Raw genomic sequence first — 18,714 nt, forward strand, 5'->3', positions numbered from 1 at the left:
CGACTCCTGGCTAGCTTGTAAGCTGTTTTGCCTGTAGAAGCTTGGTTTTCACCAACACTGTTTGACAGCGTTTCCAGTACTAAACAGTCCAGCTGAGTGAGAGAACCCAGTGCTGTGATCGAATAGTGATTGGTACTCTGCCTTTCGGCCGCAGGAAACCTGTTTCAAATCGATGTCACGGCACCTCTGGATTCCCCTACATTTTAAGAAGATTCCAAACCAATTCCCTCTGCTGGTTCAACTATTTTCAACCGTGGCACACATGAACCAGCAGAGGGAAATAGGAGATTCTAGGTTCGACTCCTGGCTAGCTTGTAAGCTGTTTTGCCTGTAGAAGCTTGGTTTGCGCCAACACTGTTTGACAGAGTTTCCAGGTCTCGACAGTCCAGCACCTGACGACAGATCACGAGCTTCTAGTCTTGACTCCTGGCTAGCATGTCAGCTGTTTTGCCTGTACTCGCTTGGCTTTGGCTAACACTGTTGGACAGACGTTCCAGTACTAGACAGTCCAGTTGACTGAAAGAACCCAGTGCTGTGATCGTATCGTGGTTATTATTCTGTGTATTGTCATGGCACCTCTGAATTCCCCTACCTTTTGAGAAGACTCGGACTTCCTTCTGCTCGGTCAACTCATTTTAAGTTTGGCACACATGAAGTCAAATCTTGAGATTAGGGCTAGTGGTGAAATGGATGAAGCTCCTGACGCCAGATCACGAGCTTCTAGGTTTGACTCCTGGCTAGCTTGTCAGTTGTTTTCGGCTGTAGCAGCCTGGCCTTGGCTAACACTGTTGGACAGACATTCTGGTACAAGACAGTCCAGTTGACTGAGGGATACCAGTTCCATGATGGTATAGTGGTTACTACTCTGCATTGTGGCCGCAGGAACCCCGGTTGGAATCCGGGTCACGGCAACTCTGAATTCCCTTACCTTTTGTGAAGATTCCCAATGATTTTCCTGTGCTTGTTCAGCTCTTTTCAACAGCGGCACACACGAACCCTAGTCTGCAGCCTAGGGCGAGTGGCGCAATGGATAACGCGCCTGACTACGGATCAGGAGATTCTAGGTTCGACTCCCGACTGTTTTGCCTGTAGTAGCTTGGCTTTCGCCAACACTGTTTGACAGAGCTTCCAGGTCTCGACAGTCCAGTTGAACCCAGCGCTGTGATCCTATAGTGGTTAGTATTCTGCGTTGTGACCGTAGGAACTCCGGCTCACGGCACCTCTGAATTCCCCTAGCTTCTGAGAAGATTCTAACTGACTAAATGTTCACCTCATTTTAAGTGTGGCACACATTAACTCAAAGCTTGAGATTAGGGCTAGTGGTGCAATGGATGAAGCTCCTGACGACAGATCCCGAGCTTCTAGTCTTGACTCCAGGCTAGCATGTCAGCTGTTTTGCCTGTACTCGCTTGGCTTTGGCTAACACTGTTGGACAGACGTTCCAGTACTAGACAGTCCAGTTGACTGAGAGAACCCAGTGCTGTGATCGTATCGTGGTTATTATTCTGTGTATTGTCACGGCACCTCTGAATTCTCCTACCTTTTGAGAAGACACGGACTTCCCTCTGCTCGGTCAACTCATTTTAAGTGTGGCACACATGAGGTCAAATCTTGAGATTAGGGCTAGTGGAGAAATGGCTGAAGCTCCTGACGACAGATTACAAGCTTCTAAGTTCGACTCCTGGCTAGCTTGTCAGTTGTTTTTGGGTGTAGCAGCCTGGCCTTGGCTAACACTGTTGGACAGACATTCTGGTACAAGACAGTCCAGTTGACTGAGGGATACCAGAGCCGTGATCGTACAGTGGTTACTACTCTGCATTGTGGCCGCAGGAAACCTGTTTCAAATCCGTGTCACGGCACCTCTGGATTCCCCTACTTTTTAAGAAGATTCCAAATCAACTATGGTTCAACTATTTTCAACCGTGGCACACATGAACCAGCAGAGGGAAATCGGAGATTGTAGGTTGACTCCTGGCTAGCTCGTTAGCTGTTTTGCCTGTCAAAGCTTGGTTTTCGCCAACACTGTTTGACAGAGTTTCCAGTATTAAACAGTCCAGCTGAGTGAGAGAACCCAGTGCTGTGATCGAATAGTGATTGGTACTCTGCCTTTCGGCCGCAGGAACCCTGTTTCAAATCCGTGTCACGGCACTTCTGGATTCCCTGACATTTTGAGACGATTCTAACTCATATCCCTCTGCTGGTTCAACTATTTTCAAACGTGGCACACATGAACCAGCAGAGGGAAGGAGGAGATTCTAGGTTCGACTCCTGGCTAGCTTGTAAGCTGTTTTGCCTGTAGAAGCTTGGCTTTGGCTATCACTGTTGGACAGACATTCCATTACTAGACAGTCCAGTTGACTGAGGCAACCCAGCGCCGTGATCGTATAGTGGTTAGTAATCTGCGTTGTGGCCGCAGGAACCCCGGTTCGAATCTGGGTCACGGCAACTCTGAATTCCCTTAGCTTTTGGGAAGATTCCCAATGATTCCCCTGTGCTTGTTCAGCTCCTTTCAACAGCGGCACACACTAACCCTAGTCTGCAGCTTAGGGCTAGTGGCGCAATGGATAACGCACCTGACTACGGATCAGGAGATTCTAGGTTCGACTCCTGGCTAGCTCGTTGACTGTTTTGCCTGTAGAAGCTTGGCTTTCGCCAACGCTGTTTGACAGAGCTTCCAGGTCTCGACAGTCCAGTTGAACCCAGCGCTGTGATCCTATAGTGGTTAGTATTCTGCGTTTTGTCCCTAGGAACTCCGGCTCACGGCACCTCTGAATTCCACTAACTTTTGAGAAAATTCTGACTAAATGTTCACCTCACTTTAAGTGTGGCACACGTTAACTCAAAGCTTGAGATTAGGGCTAGTGGTGCAATGGATGAAGCTCCTGACGACAGATCACGAGCTTCTAGTCTTGACTCCTGGCTAGCATGTCAGCTGTTTTGCCTGTACTCGCTTGGCTTTGGCTAACACTGTTGGACAGACGTTCCAGTACTAGAAAGTCCAGTTGACTGAGAGAACCCAGTGCTGTGATCGTATTGTGGTTGTTATTCTGTGTATTGTCACGGCACCTCTGAATTCCCCTACCTTTTGAGAAAATTCGGACTTCCCTCTGCTCGGTCAACTCATTTTAAGTGTGGCACACATGAAGTCAAATCTTGAGATTAGGGCTAGTGGTGAAATGGATGAAGCTCCTGACGACAGATCACAAGCTTCTAGGTTTGACTCCTGGCTAGCTTGTCAGTTGTTTTCGGCTGTAGCAGCCTGGCCTTGGCTAACGCTGTTGGACAGACATTCTGGTACAAAACAGTCCAGTTGACTGAGGGAAACCATTGCCGTGATCGTATAGTGGTTACTACTCTGCATTGTGGCCGCAGGAAACCTGTTTCAAATCCGTGTCACGGCACCTCTGGATTCCCCTACATTTTAAGAAGATTCCAAATCAATTCCCTCTGCTGGTTCAACTATTTTCAACCGTGGCACACATGAACCAGCAGAGGGAAATCGGAGATTGTAGGTTGACTCCTGGCTAGCTCGTTAGCTGTTTTGCCTGTCAAAGCTTGGTTTTCGCCATCACTGTTTGACAGAGTTTCCAGTATTAAACAGTCCAGCTGAGTGAGAGAACCCAGTGCTGTGATCGAATAGTGATTGGTACTCTGCCTTTTGGCCGCAGGAACCCTGTTTCAAATCCGTGTCAGGGCACTTCTGGATTCCCCTACATTTTAAGAAGATTCCAAATCAACTATGGTTCAACTATTTTCAACCGTGGCACACATGAACCAGCAGAGGGAAATCGGAGATTGTAGGTTGACTCCTGGCTAGCTCGTTAGCTGTTTTGCCTGTCAAAGCTTGGTTTTCGCCAACACTGTTTGACAGAGTTTCCAGTACTAAACAGTCCAGCTGAGTAAGAGAACCCAGTGCTGTGATCGAATAGTGATTGGTACTCTGCCTTTCGGCCGCAGGAACCCTGTTTCAAATCCGTGTCACGGCACTTCTGGATTCCCTGACATTTTGAGAAGATTCTAACTCATATCCCTCTGTTGGTTCAACTATTTTCAACCGTGGCACACATGAACCAGCAGAGGGAAGTAGGAGATTCTAGGTTCGACTCCTGGCTAGCTTGTAAGCTGTTTTGCCTGTAGAAGCTTGGTTTTCGCCAACACTGTTTGACAGAGTTTCCAGTACTAAACAGTCCAGTTGAGTGAGAGAACCCAGTGCTGTGATCGAATAGTGATTGGTACTCTGCCTTTCGGCCGCAGGAACCCTGTTTCAAATCCGTGTCACGGCACTTCTGGATTCCCTGACATTTTGAGACGATTCTAACTCATATCCCTCTGCTGGTTCAACTATTTTCAAACGTGGCACACATGAACCAGCAGAGGGAAGGAGGAGATTCTAGGTTCGACTCCTGGCTAGCTTGTAAGCTGTTTTGCCTGTAGAAGCTTGGCTTTGGCTATCACTGTTGGACAGACATTCCATTACTAGACAGTCCAGTTGACTGAGGCAACCCAGCGCCGTGATCGTATAGTGGTTAGTAATCTGCGTTGTGGCCGCAGGAACCCCGGTTCGAATCTGGGTCACGGCAACTCTGAATTCCCTTAGCTTTTGGGAAGATTCCCAATGATTCCCCTGTGCTTGTTCAGCTCCTTTCAACAGCGGCACACACTAACCCTAGTCTGCAGCTTAGGGCTAGTGGCGCAATGGATAACGCACCTGACTACGGATCAGGAGATTCTAGGTTCGACTCCTGGCTAGCTCGTTGACTGTTTTGCCTGTAGAAGCTTGGCTTTCGCCAACGCTGTTTGACAGAGCTTCCAGGTCTCGACAGTCCAGTTGAACCCAGCGCTGTGATCCTATAGTGGTTAGTATTCTGCGTTTTGTCCCTAGGAACTCCGGCTCACGGCACCTCTGAATTCCACTAACTTTTGAGAAAATTCTGACTAAATGTTCACCTCACTTTAAGTGTGGCACACGTTAACTCAAAGCTTGAGATTAGGGCTAGTGGTGCAATGGATGAAGCTCCTGACGACAGATCACGAGCTTCTAGTCTTGACTCCTGGCTAGCATGTCAGCTGTTTTGCCTGTACTCGCTTGGCTTTGGCTAACACTGTTGGACAGACGTTCCAGTACTAGAAAGTCCAGTTGACTGAGAGAACCCAGTGCTGTGATCGTATTGTGGTTGTTATTCTGTGTATTGTCACGGCACCTCTGAATTCCCCTACCTTTTGAGAAAATTCGGACTTCCCTCTGCTCGGTCAACTCATTTTAAGTGTGGCACACATGAAGTCAAATCTTGAGATTAGGGCTAGTGGTGAAATGGATGAAGCTCCTGACGACAGATCACAAGCTTCTAGGTTTGACTCCTGGCTAGCTTGTCAGTTGTTTTCGGCTGTAGCAGCCTGGCCTTGGCTAACGCTGTTGGACAGACATTCTGGTACAAAACAGTCCAGTTGACTGAGGGAAACCATTGCCGTGATCGTATAGTGGTTACTACTCTGCATTGTGGCCGCAGGAAACCTGTTTCAAATCCGTGTCACGGCACCTCTGGATTCCCCTACATTTTAAGAAGATTCCAAATCAATTCCCTCTGCTGGTTCAACTATTTTCAACCGTGGCACACATGAACCAGCAGAGGGAAATCGGAGATTGTAGGTTGACTCCTGGCTAGCTCGTTAGCTGTTTTGCCTGTCAAAGCTTGGTTTTCGCCATCACTGTTTGACAGAGTTTCCAGTATTAAACAGTCCAGCTGAGTGAGAGAACCCAGTGCTGTGATCGAATAGTGATTGGTACTCTGCCTTTTGGCCGCAGGAACCCTGTTTCAAATCCGTGTCAGGGCACTTCTGGATTCCCCTACATTTTAAGAAGATTCCAAATCAACTATGGTTCAACTATTTTCAACCGTGGCACACATGAACCAGCAGAGGGAAATCGGAGATTGTAGGTTGACTCCTGGCTAGCTCGTTAGCTGTTTTGCCTGTCAAAGCTTGGTTTTCGCCAACACTGTTTGACAGAGTTTCCAGTACTAAACAGTCCAGCTGAGTAAGAGAACCCAGTGCTGTGATCGAATAGTGATTGGTACTCTGCCTTTCGGCCGCAGGAACCCTGTTTCAAATCCGTGTCACGGCACTTCTGGATTCCCTGACATTTTGAGAAGATTCTAACTCATATCCCTCTGCTGGTTCAACTATTTTCAACCGTGGCACACATGAACCAGCAGAGGGAAGTAGGAGATTCTAGGTTCGACTCCTGGCTAGCTTGTAAGCTGTTTTGCCTGTAGAAGCTTGGTTTTCGCCAACACTGTTTGACAGAGTTTCCAGTACTAAACAGTCCAGTTGAGTGAGAGAACCCAGTGCTGTGATCGAATAGTGATTGGTACTCTGCCTTTCGGCCGCAGGAACCCTGTTTCAAATCCGTGTCACGGCACTTCTGGATTCCCTGACATTTTGAGACGATTCTAACTCATATCCCTCTGCTGGTTCAACTATTTTCAAACGTGGCACACATGAACCAGCAGAGGGAAGGAGGAGATTCTAGGTTCGACTCCTGGCTAGCTTGTAAGCTGTTTTGCCTGTAGAAGCTTGGCTTTGGCTATCACTGTTGGACAGACATTCCATTACTAGACAGTCCAGTTGACTGAGGCAACCCAGCGCCGTGATCGTATAGTGGTTAGTAATCTGCGTTGTGGCCGCAGGAACCCCGGTTCGAATCTGGGTCACGGCAACTCTGAATTCCCTTAGCTTTTGGGAAGATTCCCAATGATTCCCCTGTGCTTGTTCAGCTCCTTTCAACAGCGGCACACACTAACCCTAGTCTGCAGCTTAGGGCTAGTGGTGCAATGGATAACGCACCTGACTACGGATCAGGAGATTCTAGGTTCGACTCCTGGCTAGCTCGTTGACTGTTTTGCCTGTAGAAGCTTGGCTTTCGCCAACACTGTTTGACAGAGCTTCCAGGTCTCGACAGTCCAGTTGAACCCAGCGCTGTGATCCTATAGTGGTTAGTATTCTGCGTTTTGTCCCTAGGAACTCCGGCTCACGGCACCTCTGAATTCCACTAACTTTTGAGAAAATTCTGACTAAATGTTCACCTCACTTTAAGTGTGGCACACGTTAACTCAAAGCTTGAGATTAGGGCTAGTGGTGCAATGGATGAAGCTCCTGACGACAGATCACGAGCTTCTAGTCTTGACTCCTGGCTAGCATGTCAGCTGTTTTGCCTGTACTCGCTTGGCTTTGGCTAACACTGTTGGACAGACGTTCCAGTACTAGAAAGTCCAGTTGACTGAGAGAACCCAGTGCTGTGATCGTATCGTGGTTGTTATTCTGTGTATTGTCACGGCACCTCTGAATTCCCCTACCTTTTGAGAAAATTCGGACTTCCCTCTGCTCGGTCAACTCATTTTAAGTGTGGCACACATGAAGTCAAATCTTGAGATTAGGGCTAGTGGTGAAATGGATGAAGCTCCTGACGACAGATCACAAGCTTCTAGGTTTGACTCCTGGCTAGCTTGTCAGTTGTTTTCGGCTGTAGCAGCCTGGCCTTGGCTAACGCTGTTGGACAGACATTCTGGTACAAAACAGTCCAGTTGACTGAGGGAAACCAGTTCCGTGATCGTATAGTGGTTACTACTCTGCATTGTGGCCGCAGGAAACCTGTTTCAAATCCGTGTCACGGCACCTCTGGATTCCCCTACATTTTAAGAAGATTCCAAATCAATTCCCTCTGCTGGTTCAACTATTTTCAACCGTGGCACACATGAACCAGCAGAGGGAAATCGGAGATTGTAGGTTGACTCCTGGCTAGCTCGTTAGCTGTTTTGCCTGTCAAAGCTTGGTTTTCGCCATCACTGTTTGACAGAGTTTCCAGTATTAAACAGTCCAGCTGAGTGAGAGAACCCAGTGCTGTGATCGAATAGTGATTGGTACTCTGCCTTTTGGCCGCAGGAACCCTGTTTCAAATCCGTGTCAGGGCACTTCTGGATTCCCCTACATTTTAAGAAGATTCCAAATCAATTCCCTCTGCTGGTTCAACCATTTTCAACCGTGGCACACATGAACCAGCAGAGGGAAATCGGAGATTGTAGGTTGACTCCTGGCAAGCTCATTAGCTGTTTTGCCTGTCAAAGCTTGGTTTTCGCCAACACTGTTTGACAGAGTTTCCAGTACTAAACAGTCCAGCTGAGTAAGAGAACCCAGTGCTGTGATCGAATAGTGATTGGTACTCTGCCTTTCGGCCGCAGGAACCCTGTTTCAAATCCGTGTCACGGCACTTCTGGATTCCCTGACATTTTGAGAAGATTCTAACTCATATCCCTCTGCTGGTTCAACTATTTTCAACCGTGGCACACATGAACCAGCAGAGGGAAGTAGGAGATTCTACGTTCGACTCCTGGCTGGCCTGTAAGATGTTTTGCCTGTAGAAGCTTGCCTTTGGCTATCACTGTTGGACAGACATTCTGGTACAAGACAGTCCAGTTGACTGAGGGATACCAGTGCCGTGATCGTATAGTGGTTACTACTCTGCATTGTGGCCGCAGGAAACCTGTTTCAAATCGGTGTCACGGCACCTCTGGATTCCCCTACATTTTAAGAAGATTCCAAATCAATTCCCTCTGCTGGTTCAACTATTTTCAACCGTGGCACACATGAACCAGCAGAGGGAAATAGGAGATTCTAGGTTCGACTCCTGGCTAGCTTGTAAGCTGTTTTGCCTGTAGAAGCTTGGTTTTCACCAACACTGTTTGACAGCGTTTCCAGTACTAAACAGTCCAGCTGAGTGAGAGAACCCAGTGCTGTGATCGAATAGTGATTGGTACTCTGCCTTTCGGCCGCAGGAAACCTGTTTCAAATCGATGTCACGGCACCTCTGGATTCCCCTACATTTTAAGAAGATTCCAAACCAATTCCCTCTGCTGGTTCAACTATTTTCAACCGTGGCACACATGAACCAGCAGAGGGAAATAGGAGATTCTAGGTTCGACTCCTGGCTAGCTTGTAAGCTGTTTTGCCTGTAGAAGCTTGGTTTGCGCCAACACTGTTTGACAGAGTTTCCAGGTCTCGACAGTCCAGCACCTGACGACAGATCACGAGCTTCTAGTCTTGACTCCTGGCTAGCATGTCAGCTGTTTTGCCTGTACTCGCTTGGCTTTGGCTAACACTGTTGGACAGACGTTCCAGTACTAGACAGTCCAGTTGACTGAAAGAACCCAGTGCTGTGATCGTATCGTGGTTATTATTCTGTGTATTGTCATGGCACCTCTGAATTCCCCTACCTTTTGAGAAGACTCGGACTTCCTTCTGCTCGGTCAACTCATTTTAAGTTTGGCACACATGAAGTCAAATCTTGAGATTAGGGCTAGTGGTGAAATGGATGAAGCTCCTGACGCCAGATCACGAGCTTCTAGGTTTGACTCCTGGCTAGCTTGTCAGTTGTTTTCGGCTGTAGCAGCCTGGCCTTGGCTAACACTGTTGGACAGACATTCTGGTACAAGACAGTCCAGTTGACTGAGGGATACCAGTTCCATGATGGTATAGTGGTTACTACTCTGCATTGTGGCCGCAGGAACCCCGGTTGGAATCCGGGTCACGGCAACTCTGAATTCCCTTACCTTTTGTGAAGATTCCCAATGATTTTCCTGTGCTTGTTCAGCTCTTTTCAACAGCGGCACACACGAACCCTAGTCTGCAGCCTAGGGCGAGTGGCGCAATGGATAACGCGCCTGACTACGGATCAGGAGATTCTAGGTTCGACTCCCGACTGTTTTGCCTGTAGTAGCTTGGCTTTCGCCAACACTGTTTGACAGAGCTTCCAGGTCTCGACAGTCCAGTTGAACCCAGCGCTGTGATCCTATAGTGGTTAGTATTCTGCGTTGTGACCATAGGAACTCCGGCTCACGGCACCTCTGAATTCCCCTAGCTTTTGAGAAGATTCTAACTGACTAAATGTTCACCTCATTTTAAGTGTGGCACACATTAACTCAAAGCTTGAGATTAGGGCTAGTGGTGCAATGGATGAAGCTCCTGACGACAGATCCCGAGCTTCTAGTCTTGACTCCAGGCTAGCATGTCAGCTGTTTTGCCTGTACTCGCTTGGCTTTGGCTAACACTGTTGGACAGACGTTCCAGTACTAGACAGTCCAGTTGACTGAGAGAACCCAGTGCTGTGATCGTATCGTGGTTATTATTCTGTGTATTGTCACGGCACCTCTGAATTCTCCTACCTTTTGAGAAGACACGGACTTCCCTCTGCTCGGTCAACTCATTTTAAGTGTGGCACACATGAGGTCAAATCTTGAGATTAGGGCTAGTGGAGAAATGGCTGAAGCTCCTGACGACAGATTACAAGCTTCTAGGTTCGACTCCTGGCTAGCTTGTCAGTTGTTTTTGGGTGTAGCAGCCTGGCCTTGGCTAACACTGTTGGACAGACATTCTGGTACAAGACAGTCCAGTTGACTGAGGGATACCAGAGCCGTGATCGTACAGTGGTTACTACTCTGCATTGTGGCCGCAGGAAACCTGTTTCAAATCCGTGTCACGGCACCTCTGGATTCCCCTACTTTTTAAGAAGATTCCAAATCAACTATGGTTCAACTATTTTCAACCGTGGCACACATGAACCAGCAGAGGGAAATCGGAGATTGTAGGTTGACTCCTGGCTAGCTCGTTAGCTGTTTTGCCTGTCAAAGCTTGGTTTTCGCCAACACTGTTTGACAGAGTTTCCAGTACTAAACAGTCCAGCTGAGTAAGAGAACCCAGTGCTGTGATCGAATAGTGATTGGTACTCTGCCTTTTGGCCGCAGGAACCCTGTTTCAAATCCGTGTCACGGCACTTCTGGATTCCCTGACATTTTGAGAAGATTCTAACTCATATCCCTCTGCTGGTTCAACTATTTTCAACCGTGGCACACATGAACCAGCAGAGGGAAGTAGGAGATTCCACGTTCGACCCCTGGCTGGCCTGTAAGATGTTTTGCCTGTAGAAGCTTGCCTTTGGCTATCACTGTTGGACAGACATTCTGGTACAAGACAGTCCACTTGACTGAGGGATACCAGTGCCGTGATCGTATAGTGGTTACTACTCTGCATTGTGGCCGCAGGAAACCTGTTTCAAATCGGTGTCACGGCACCTCTGGATTCCCCTACATTTTAAGAAGATTCCAAATCAATTCCCTCTGCTGGTTCAACTATTTTCAACCGTGGCACACATGAATTTAGCAGAGGGAAATAGGAGATTCTAGGTTCGACTCCTGGCTTGCTTGTAAGCTGTTTTGCCTGTAGAAGCTTGGTTTTCGCCAACACTGTTTGACAGCGTTTCCAGTACTAAACAGTCAAGCTGAGTGAGAGAACCCAGTGCTGTGATCGAATAGTGATTGGTACTCTGCCTTTCGGCCGCAGGAACCCTGTTTCAAATCCGTGTCACGGCACTTCTGGATTCCCCTACATTTTAAGAAGATTCTAAATCAATTCCCTCTGCTGGTTCAACTATTTTCAACCGTGGCACACATGAACCAGCAGAGGGAAATCGGAGATTGTAGGTTGACTCCTGGCTAGCTCGTTAGCTGTTTTGCCTGTCAAAGCTTGGTTTTCGCCAACACTGTTTGACAGAGTTTCCAGTACTAAACAGTCCAGCTGAGTGAGAGAACCCAGTCCTGTGATCGAATAGTGATTGGTACTCTGCCTTTTGGCCGCAGGAACCCTGTTTCAAATCCGTGTCACGGCACTTCTGGATTCCCTGACATTTTGAGACGATTCTAACTCATATCCCTCTGCTGGTTCAACTATTTTCAACCGTGGCACACATGAACCAGCAGAGGGAAGTAGGAGATTCTAGGTTCGCCTCCTGGCTAGCTTGTAAGCTGTTTTGCCTGTAGAAGCTTTGCTTTGGCTATCACTGTTGGACAGACATTCCATTACTAGACAGTCCAGTTGACTGAGGCAACCCAGCGCCGTGATCGTATAGTGGTTAGTACTCTGCGTTGTGGCCGCAGGAACCCCGGTTCGAATCCGGGTCACGGCAACTCTGAATTCCCTTGCCTTTTGTGAAGATTCCCAATGATTTTCCTGTGCTTGTTCAGCTCTTTTCAACAGCAGCACACACGAACCCTAGTCTGCAGCCTAGGGCGAGTGGCGCAATGGATAACGCCCCTGACTACGGATCAGGAGATTCTAGGTTAGACTCCCGACTGTTTTGCCTGTAGTAGCTTGGCTTTCGCCAACACTGTTTGACAGAGCTTCCAGGTCTCGACAGTCCAGTTGAACCCAGCGCTGTGATCCTATAGTGGTTAGTATTCTGCGTTGTGACCGTAGGAACTCCGGCTCACGGCACCTCTGAATTCCCCTAGCTTTTGAGAAGATTCTAACTGACTAAATGTTCACCTCATTTTAAGTGTGGCACACATTAACTCAAAGCTTGAGATTAGGGCTAGTGGTGCAATGGATGAAGCTCCTGACGACAGATCACGAGCTTCTAGTCTTGACTCCTGGCTAGCATGTCAGCTGTTTTGCCTGTACTCGCTTGGCTTTGGCTAACACTGTTGGACAGACGTTCCAGTACTAGACAGTCCAGTTGACTGAGAGAACCCAGTGCTGTGATCGTATCGTGGTTATTATTCTGTGTATTGTCACGGCACCTCTGAATTCTCCTACCTTTTGAGAAGACACGGACTTCCCTCTGCTCGGTCAACTCATTTTAAGTGTGGCACACATGAAGTCAAATCTTGAGATTAGGGCTAGTGGTGAAATGGCTGAAGCTCCTGACGACAGATCACAAGCTTCTAGGTTTGACTCCTGGCTAGCTTGTCAGTAGTTTTTGGCTGTAGCAGCCTGGCCTTGGCTAACACTGTTGGACAGACATTCTGGTACAAGACAGTCCAGTTGACTGAGGCAACCCAGCGCCGTGATCGTATAGTGGTTACTACTCTGCATTGTGGCCGCAGGAAACCTGTTTCAAATCCGTGTCACGGCACCTCTGGATTCCCCTACATTTTAAGAAGATTCCAAATCAATTCCCTCTGCTGGTTCAACTATTTTCAACCGTGGCACACATGAACCAGCAGAGGGAAGTAGGAGATTCTACGTTCGACTCCTGGCTGGCCTGTAAGATGTTTTACCTGTAGAAGCTTGCCTTTGGCTATCACTGTTGGACAGACATTCTGGTACAAGACAGTCCAGTTGACTGAGGGATACCAGTGCCGTGATCGTATAGTGGTTACTACTCTGCATTGTGGCCGCAGAAAACCTGTTTCAAATCGGTGTCACGGCACCTCTGGATTCACCTACATTTTAAGAAGTTTCTAAATCAATTCCCTCTGCTGGTTCAACTATTTTCAACCGTGGCACACATGAACCAGCAGAGGGAAATCGGAGATTGTAGGTTGACTCCTGGCTAGCTCGTTAGCTGTTTTGCCTGTCAAAGCTTGGTTTTCGCCAACACTGTTTGACAGAGTTTCCAGTATTAAACAGTCCAGCTGAGTGAGAGAACCCAGTGCTGTGATCGAATAGTGATTGGTACTCTGCCTTTTGGCCGCAGGAACCCTGTTTCAAATCCGTGTCAGGGCACTTCTGGATTCCCTGACATTTTGAGAAGATTCTAACTCATATCCCTCTGCTGGTTCAACTATTTTCAACCGTGGCACACATGAACCAGCAGAGGGAAGTAGGAGATTCTAGGTTCGACTCCTGGCTAGCTTGTAAGCTGTTTTGCCTGTAGAAGCTTGGTTTTCGCCAACACTGTTTGACAGAGTTTCCAGTACTAAACAGTCCAGTTGAGTAAGAGAACCCAGTGCTGTGATCGAATAGTGATTGGTACTCTACCTTTCGGCTGCAGGAACCCTGTTTCAAATCCGTGTCAGGGCACTTCTGGATTCCCTGAAATTTTTAGAAGATTCTAACTCATATCCCTCTGCTGGTTCAACTATTTTCAACCGTGGCACACATGAACCAGCAGAGGGAAGTAGGAGATTCTAGGTTCGACTCCTGGCTGGCTTGTAAGATGTTTTGCCTGTAGAAGCTTGCCTTTGGCTATCACTGTTGGACAGACATTCTGGTACAAGACAGTCCAGTTGACTGAGGGATACCAGTGCCGTGATCGTATAGTGGTTACTACTCTGCATTGTGGCCGCAGGAAACCTGTTTCAAATCCGTGTCACGGCACCTCTGGATTCCCCTACATTTTAAGAAGATTCCAAATCAATTCCCTCTGCTGGTTCAACTATTTTCAACCGTGGCACACATGAACCAGCAGAGGGAAGTAGGAGATTCTAGGTTCGACTCCTGGCTAGCTTGTATGCTGTTTTGCCTGTAGAAGCTTGGTTTTCGCCAACACTGGTTGACAGAGTTTCCAGTACTAAACAGTCCAGCTGAGTGAGAGAACCCAGTGCTGTGATCGAATAGTGATTGGTACTCTGCCTTTCGGCCGCAGGAACCCTGTTTCAAATCCGTGTCACGGCACTTCTGGATTCCCCTACATTTTAAGAAGATTCTAAATCAATTCCCTCTGCTGGTTCAACTATTTTCAACCGTGGCACACATGAACCAGCAGAGGGAAATCGGAGATTGTAGGTTGACTCCTGGCAAGCTCATTAGCTGTTTTGCCTGTCAAAGCTTGGTTTTCGCCAACACTGTTTGACAGAGTTTCCAGTACTAAACAGTCCAGCTGAGTGAGAGAACCCAGTGCTGTGATCGAATAGTGATTGGTACTCTGCCTTTCGGCCGCAGGAACCATGTTTCAAATCCGTGTCACGGCACTTCTGGATTCCCTGACATTTTGAGAAGATTCTAACTCATATCCCTCTGCTGGTTCAACTATTTTCAACCGTGGCACACATGAACCAGCAGAGGGAAGTAGGAGATTCTACGTTCGACTCCTGGCTGGCCTGTAAGATGTTTTGCCTGTAGAAGCTTGCCTTTGGCTATCACTGTTGGACAGACATTCTGGCACAAGACAGTCCAGTTGACTGAGGGATACCAGTGCCGTGATCGTATAGTGGTTACTACTCTGCATTGTGGCCGCAGGAAACCTGTTTCAAATCGGTGTCACGGCACCTCTGGATTCCCCTACATTTTAAGAAGATTCCAAATCAATTCCCTCTGCTGGTTCAACTATTTTCAACCGTGGCACACATAAACCAGCAGAGGGAAATAGGAGATTCTAGGTTCGACTCCTGGCTAGCTTGTAAGCTGTTTTGCCTGTAGAAGCTTGGTTTTCGCCAACACGGTTTGACAGCGTTTCCAGTACTAAACAGTCCAGCTGAGTGAGAGAACCCAGTGCTGTGATCGAATAGTGATTGGTACTCTGCCTTTCGGCCGCAGGAACCCTGTTTCAAATCCGTGTCACGGCACTTCTGGATTCCCCTACATTTTAAGAAGATTCTAAATCAATTCCCTCTGCTGGTTCAACTATTTTCAACCGTGGCACACATGAACCAGCAGAGGGAAATCGGAGATTGTAGGTTGACTCCTGGCTAGCTCGTTAGCTGTTTTGCCTGTAGAAGCTTGGCTTTGGCTATCACTGTTGAACAGACATTCCATTACTAGACAGTCCATTGACCAAGGAAAGCCAGCGCCGTGATCGTATAGTGGTTAGTACTCTGCGTTGTGGCCGCAGGAACCCCGGCTCGAATCCGGGTCACGGGAACTCTGAATTCCCTTACGTTTTGGGAAGATTCCCAATGATTTCCCTGTGCTTGTTCAGCTCTTTTCAACAGGGGCACACACGAACCCTAGTCTGCAGCTTAGGGCTAGTGGCGCAATGGATAACGCGCCTGACTACGTCGACTGTTTTGCCTGTAGTAGCTTGGCTTTCGCCAACACTGTTTGACAGAGTTTCCAGGTCTCGACAGTCCAGCTCCTGACGACAGATCACGAGCTTCTAGTCTTGACTCCTGGCTAGCATGTCAGCTGTTTTGCCTCTACTCGCTTGGCTTTGGCTAACACTGTTGGACAGACGTTTCAGTACTAGACAGTCCAGTTGACTGAGAGAACCCAGTGCTGTGATCGTATCGTGGTTATTATTTTGTGTATTGTCACGGCACCTCTGAATTCCCCTACCTTTTGAGAAGACTCGGACTTCCCTCTGCTTGGTCAACTCATTTTAAGTGTGGCACACATTAAGTCAAATCTTGAGATTAGGGCTAGTGGTGAAATGGATGAAGCTCCTGACGACAGATCACGAGCTTCTAGGTTTGACTCCTGGCTCGCTTGTCAGTTGTTTTCGGCTGTAGCAGCCTGGCCTTGGCTAACACTGTTGGACAGACATTCTGGTACAAGACAGTCCAGTTGACTGAGGGATACCAGTTCCGTGATCGTATAGTGGTTACTACTCTGCATTGTGGCCGCAGGAAACCTGTTTCAAATCCGTGTAACGGCACCTCTGGATTCCCCTACTTTTTAAGAAGATTCTAAATCAATTCCCTCTGCTGGTTCAACTATTTTCAACCGTGGCACACATGAACCAGCAGAGGGAAATCGGAGATTGTAGGTTGACTCCTGGCTAGCTCGTTAGCTGTTTTGCCTGTCAAAGCTTGGTTTTCGCCAACACTGTTTGACAGAGTTTCCAGTATTAAACAGTCCAGCTGAGTGAGAGAACCCAGTGCTGTGATCGAATAGTGATTGGTACTCTGCCTTTTGGCCGCAGGAACCCTGTTTCAAATCCGTGTCAGGGCACTTCTGGATTCCCTGACATTTTGAGAAGATTCTAACTCATATCCCTCTGCTGGTTCAACTAATTTCAACCGTGGCACACATGAACCAGCAGCGGGAAGTAGGAGATTCTACGTTCGACTCCTGGCTGGCCTGTAAGATGTTTTGCCTGTAGAAGCTTGCCTTTGGCTATCACTGTTGGACAGACATTCTGGCACAAGACAGTCCAGTTGACTGAGGGATACCAGTGCCGTGATCGTATAGTGGTTACTACTCTGCATTGTGGCCGCAGGAAACCTGTTTCAAATCGGTGTCACGGCACCTCTGGATTCCCCTACATTTTAAGAAGATTCCAAATCAATTCCCTCTGCTGGTTCAACTATTTTCAACCGTGGCACACATGAACCAGCAGAGGGAAATAGGAGATTCTAGGTTCGACTCCTGGCTAGCTTGTAAGCTGTTTTGCCTGTAGAAGCTTGGTTTTCTCCAACACTGTTTGACAGCGTTTCCAGTACTAAACAGTCCAGCTGAGTGAGAGAACCCAGTGCTGTGATCGAATAGTGATTGGTACTCTGCCTTTCGGCCGCAGGAACCCTGTTTCAAATCCGTGTCACGGCACTTCTGGATTCCCCTACATTTTAAGAAGATTCTAAATCAATTCCCTCTGCTGGTTCAACTATTTTCAACCGTGGCACACATGAACCAGCAGAGGGAAATCGGAGATTGTAGGTTGACTCCTGGCTAGCTCGTTAGCTGTTTTGCCTGTCAAAGCTTGGTTTTCGCCAACACTGTTTGACAGAGTTTCCAGTACTAAACAGTCCAGCTGAGTGAGAGAACCCAGTGCTGTGATCGAATAGTGATTGGTACTCTGCCTTTTGGCCGCAGGAACCCTGTTTAAAATCCGTGTCAGGGCACCTCTGAATTCCCTTACGTTTTGGGAAGATTCCCAATGATTTCCCTGTGCTTGTTCAGCTCTTTTCAACAGGGGCACACACGAACCCTAGTCTGCAGCTTAGGGCTAGTGGCGCAATGGATAACGCGCCTGACTACGGATCAGGAGATTCTAGGTTCGACTCCTGGCTAGCTCGTCGACTGTTTTGCCTGTAGTAGCTTGGCTTTCGCCAACACTGTTTGACAGAGTTTCCAGGTCTCGACAGTCCAGCACCTGACGACAGATCACGAGCTTCTAGTCTTGACTCCTGGCTAGCATGTCAGCTGTTTTGCCTGTACTCGCTTGGCTTTGTCTAACACTGTTGGACAGACGTTCCAGTACTAGACAGTCCAGTTGACTGAAAGAACCCAGTGCTGTGATCGTATCGTGGTTATTATTCTGTGTATTGTCACGGCACCTCTGAATTCCCCTACCTTTTGAGAAGACTCGGACTTCCTTCTGCTCGGTCAACTCATTTTAAGTTTGGCACACATGAAGTCAAATCTTGAGATTAGGGCTAGTGGTGAAATGGATGAAGCTCCTGACGCCAGATCACGAGCTTCTAGGTTTGACTCCTGGCTAGCTTGTCAGTTGTTTTCGGCTGTAGCAGCCTGGCCTTGGCTAACACTGTTGGACAGACATTCTGGTACAAGACAGTCCAGTTGACTGAGGGATACCAGTTCCGTGATCGTATAGTGGTTACTACTCTGCATTAGTGTTGTATCGGTCGCGAACGATTCGTTCTTTTTGAACGAATTGTTTGGGTGAACGAGACCGAACTAATCACCATCTGCACTGATTCGTTCTATGAAGTTGGTGGCGCTTGTTCGCTGCGTGGGAGGGCGTTGAGCAAGCGGCAGCGTCTTCTGACATCGCACACGACCAATCAGACGCCAGCCTCATCGCGGGCAGGGGAGGGAGCGGAAACAGAATCATGGCGTATGTCACTCATTTCCACGTGTGGCCAATAAGCAGCCAGCGTGCAGGCAGGGGGGAAAGACTGAGTTTTGTCACTTCCCGTTCAGTGATTCGGTCCTCCGGTTCCTGACCTAGCTTGCTGCTAACTTGACTTTCCAGTAATGACTATGCGGTGAACGAGTCATAAAATGAAAGGAAACGACTTTGTCACATATTTGTTAACGTGGAGCCTA

General features: G+C 48.0%; 5 non-coding genes across 5 annotated transcripts; all 5 read left to right on the top strand.

Moving 5' to 3' along the window:
• Positions 1-2,546: 2,546 nt before the first annotated feature.
• Positions 2,547-2,619, top strand: trnar-acg (transfer RNA arginine (anticodon ACG)). The gene has a single exon. It is a non-coding gene; the product is annotated as a tRNA-Arg (tRNA).
• Positions 2,620-4,681: 2,062 nt separating this feature from the next.
• Positions 4,682-4,754, top strand: trnar-acg (transfer RNA arginine (anticodon ACG)). Its single transcript has one exon. It is a non-coding gene; the product is annotated as a tRNA-Arg (tRNA).
• A 2,062-nt stretch (positions 4,755-6,816) lies between these two features.
• On the top strand, positions 6,817-6,889 carry trnar-acg (transfer RNA arginine (anticodon ACG)). Its single transcript has one exon. It is a non-coding gene; the product is annotated as a tRNA-Arg (tRNA).
• Positions 6,890-11,938: 5,049 nt separating this feature from the next.
• Positions 11,939-12,010, top strand: trnah-gug (transfer RNA histidin (anticodon GUG)). Its single transcript has one exon. It is a non-coding gene; the product is annotated as a tRNA-His (tRNA).
• A 5,637-nt stretch (positions 12,011-17,647) lies between these two features.
• trnar-acg (transfer RNA arginine (anticodon ACG)) lies at positions 17,648-17,720 on the top strand. Its single transcript has one exon. It is a non-coding gene; the product is annotated as a tRNA-Arg (tRNA).
• Positions 17,721-18,714: the final 994 nt, after the last annotated feature.

Source organism: Corythoichthys intestinalis, chromosome 19 (assembly GCF_030265065.1).
Source record: "Corythoichthys intestinalis isolate RoL2023-P3 chromosome 19, ASM3026506v1, whole genome shotgun sequence".
Taxonomy (NCBI): Eukaryota; Metazoa; Chordata; class Actinopteri; order Syngnathiformes; family Syngnathidae; genus Corythoichthys; species Corythoichthys intestinalis.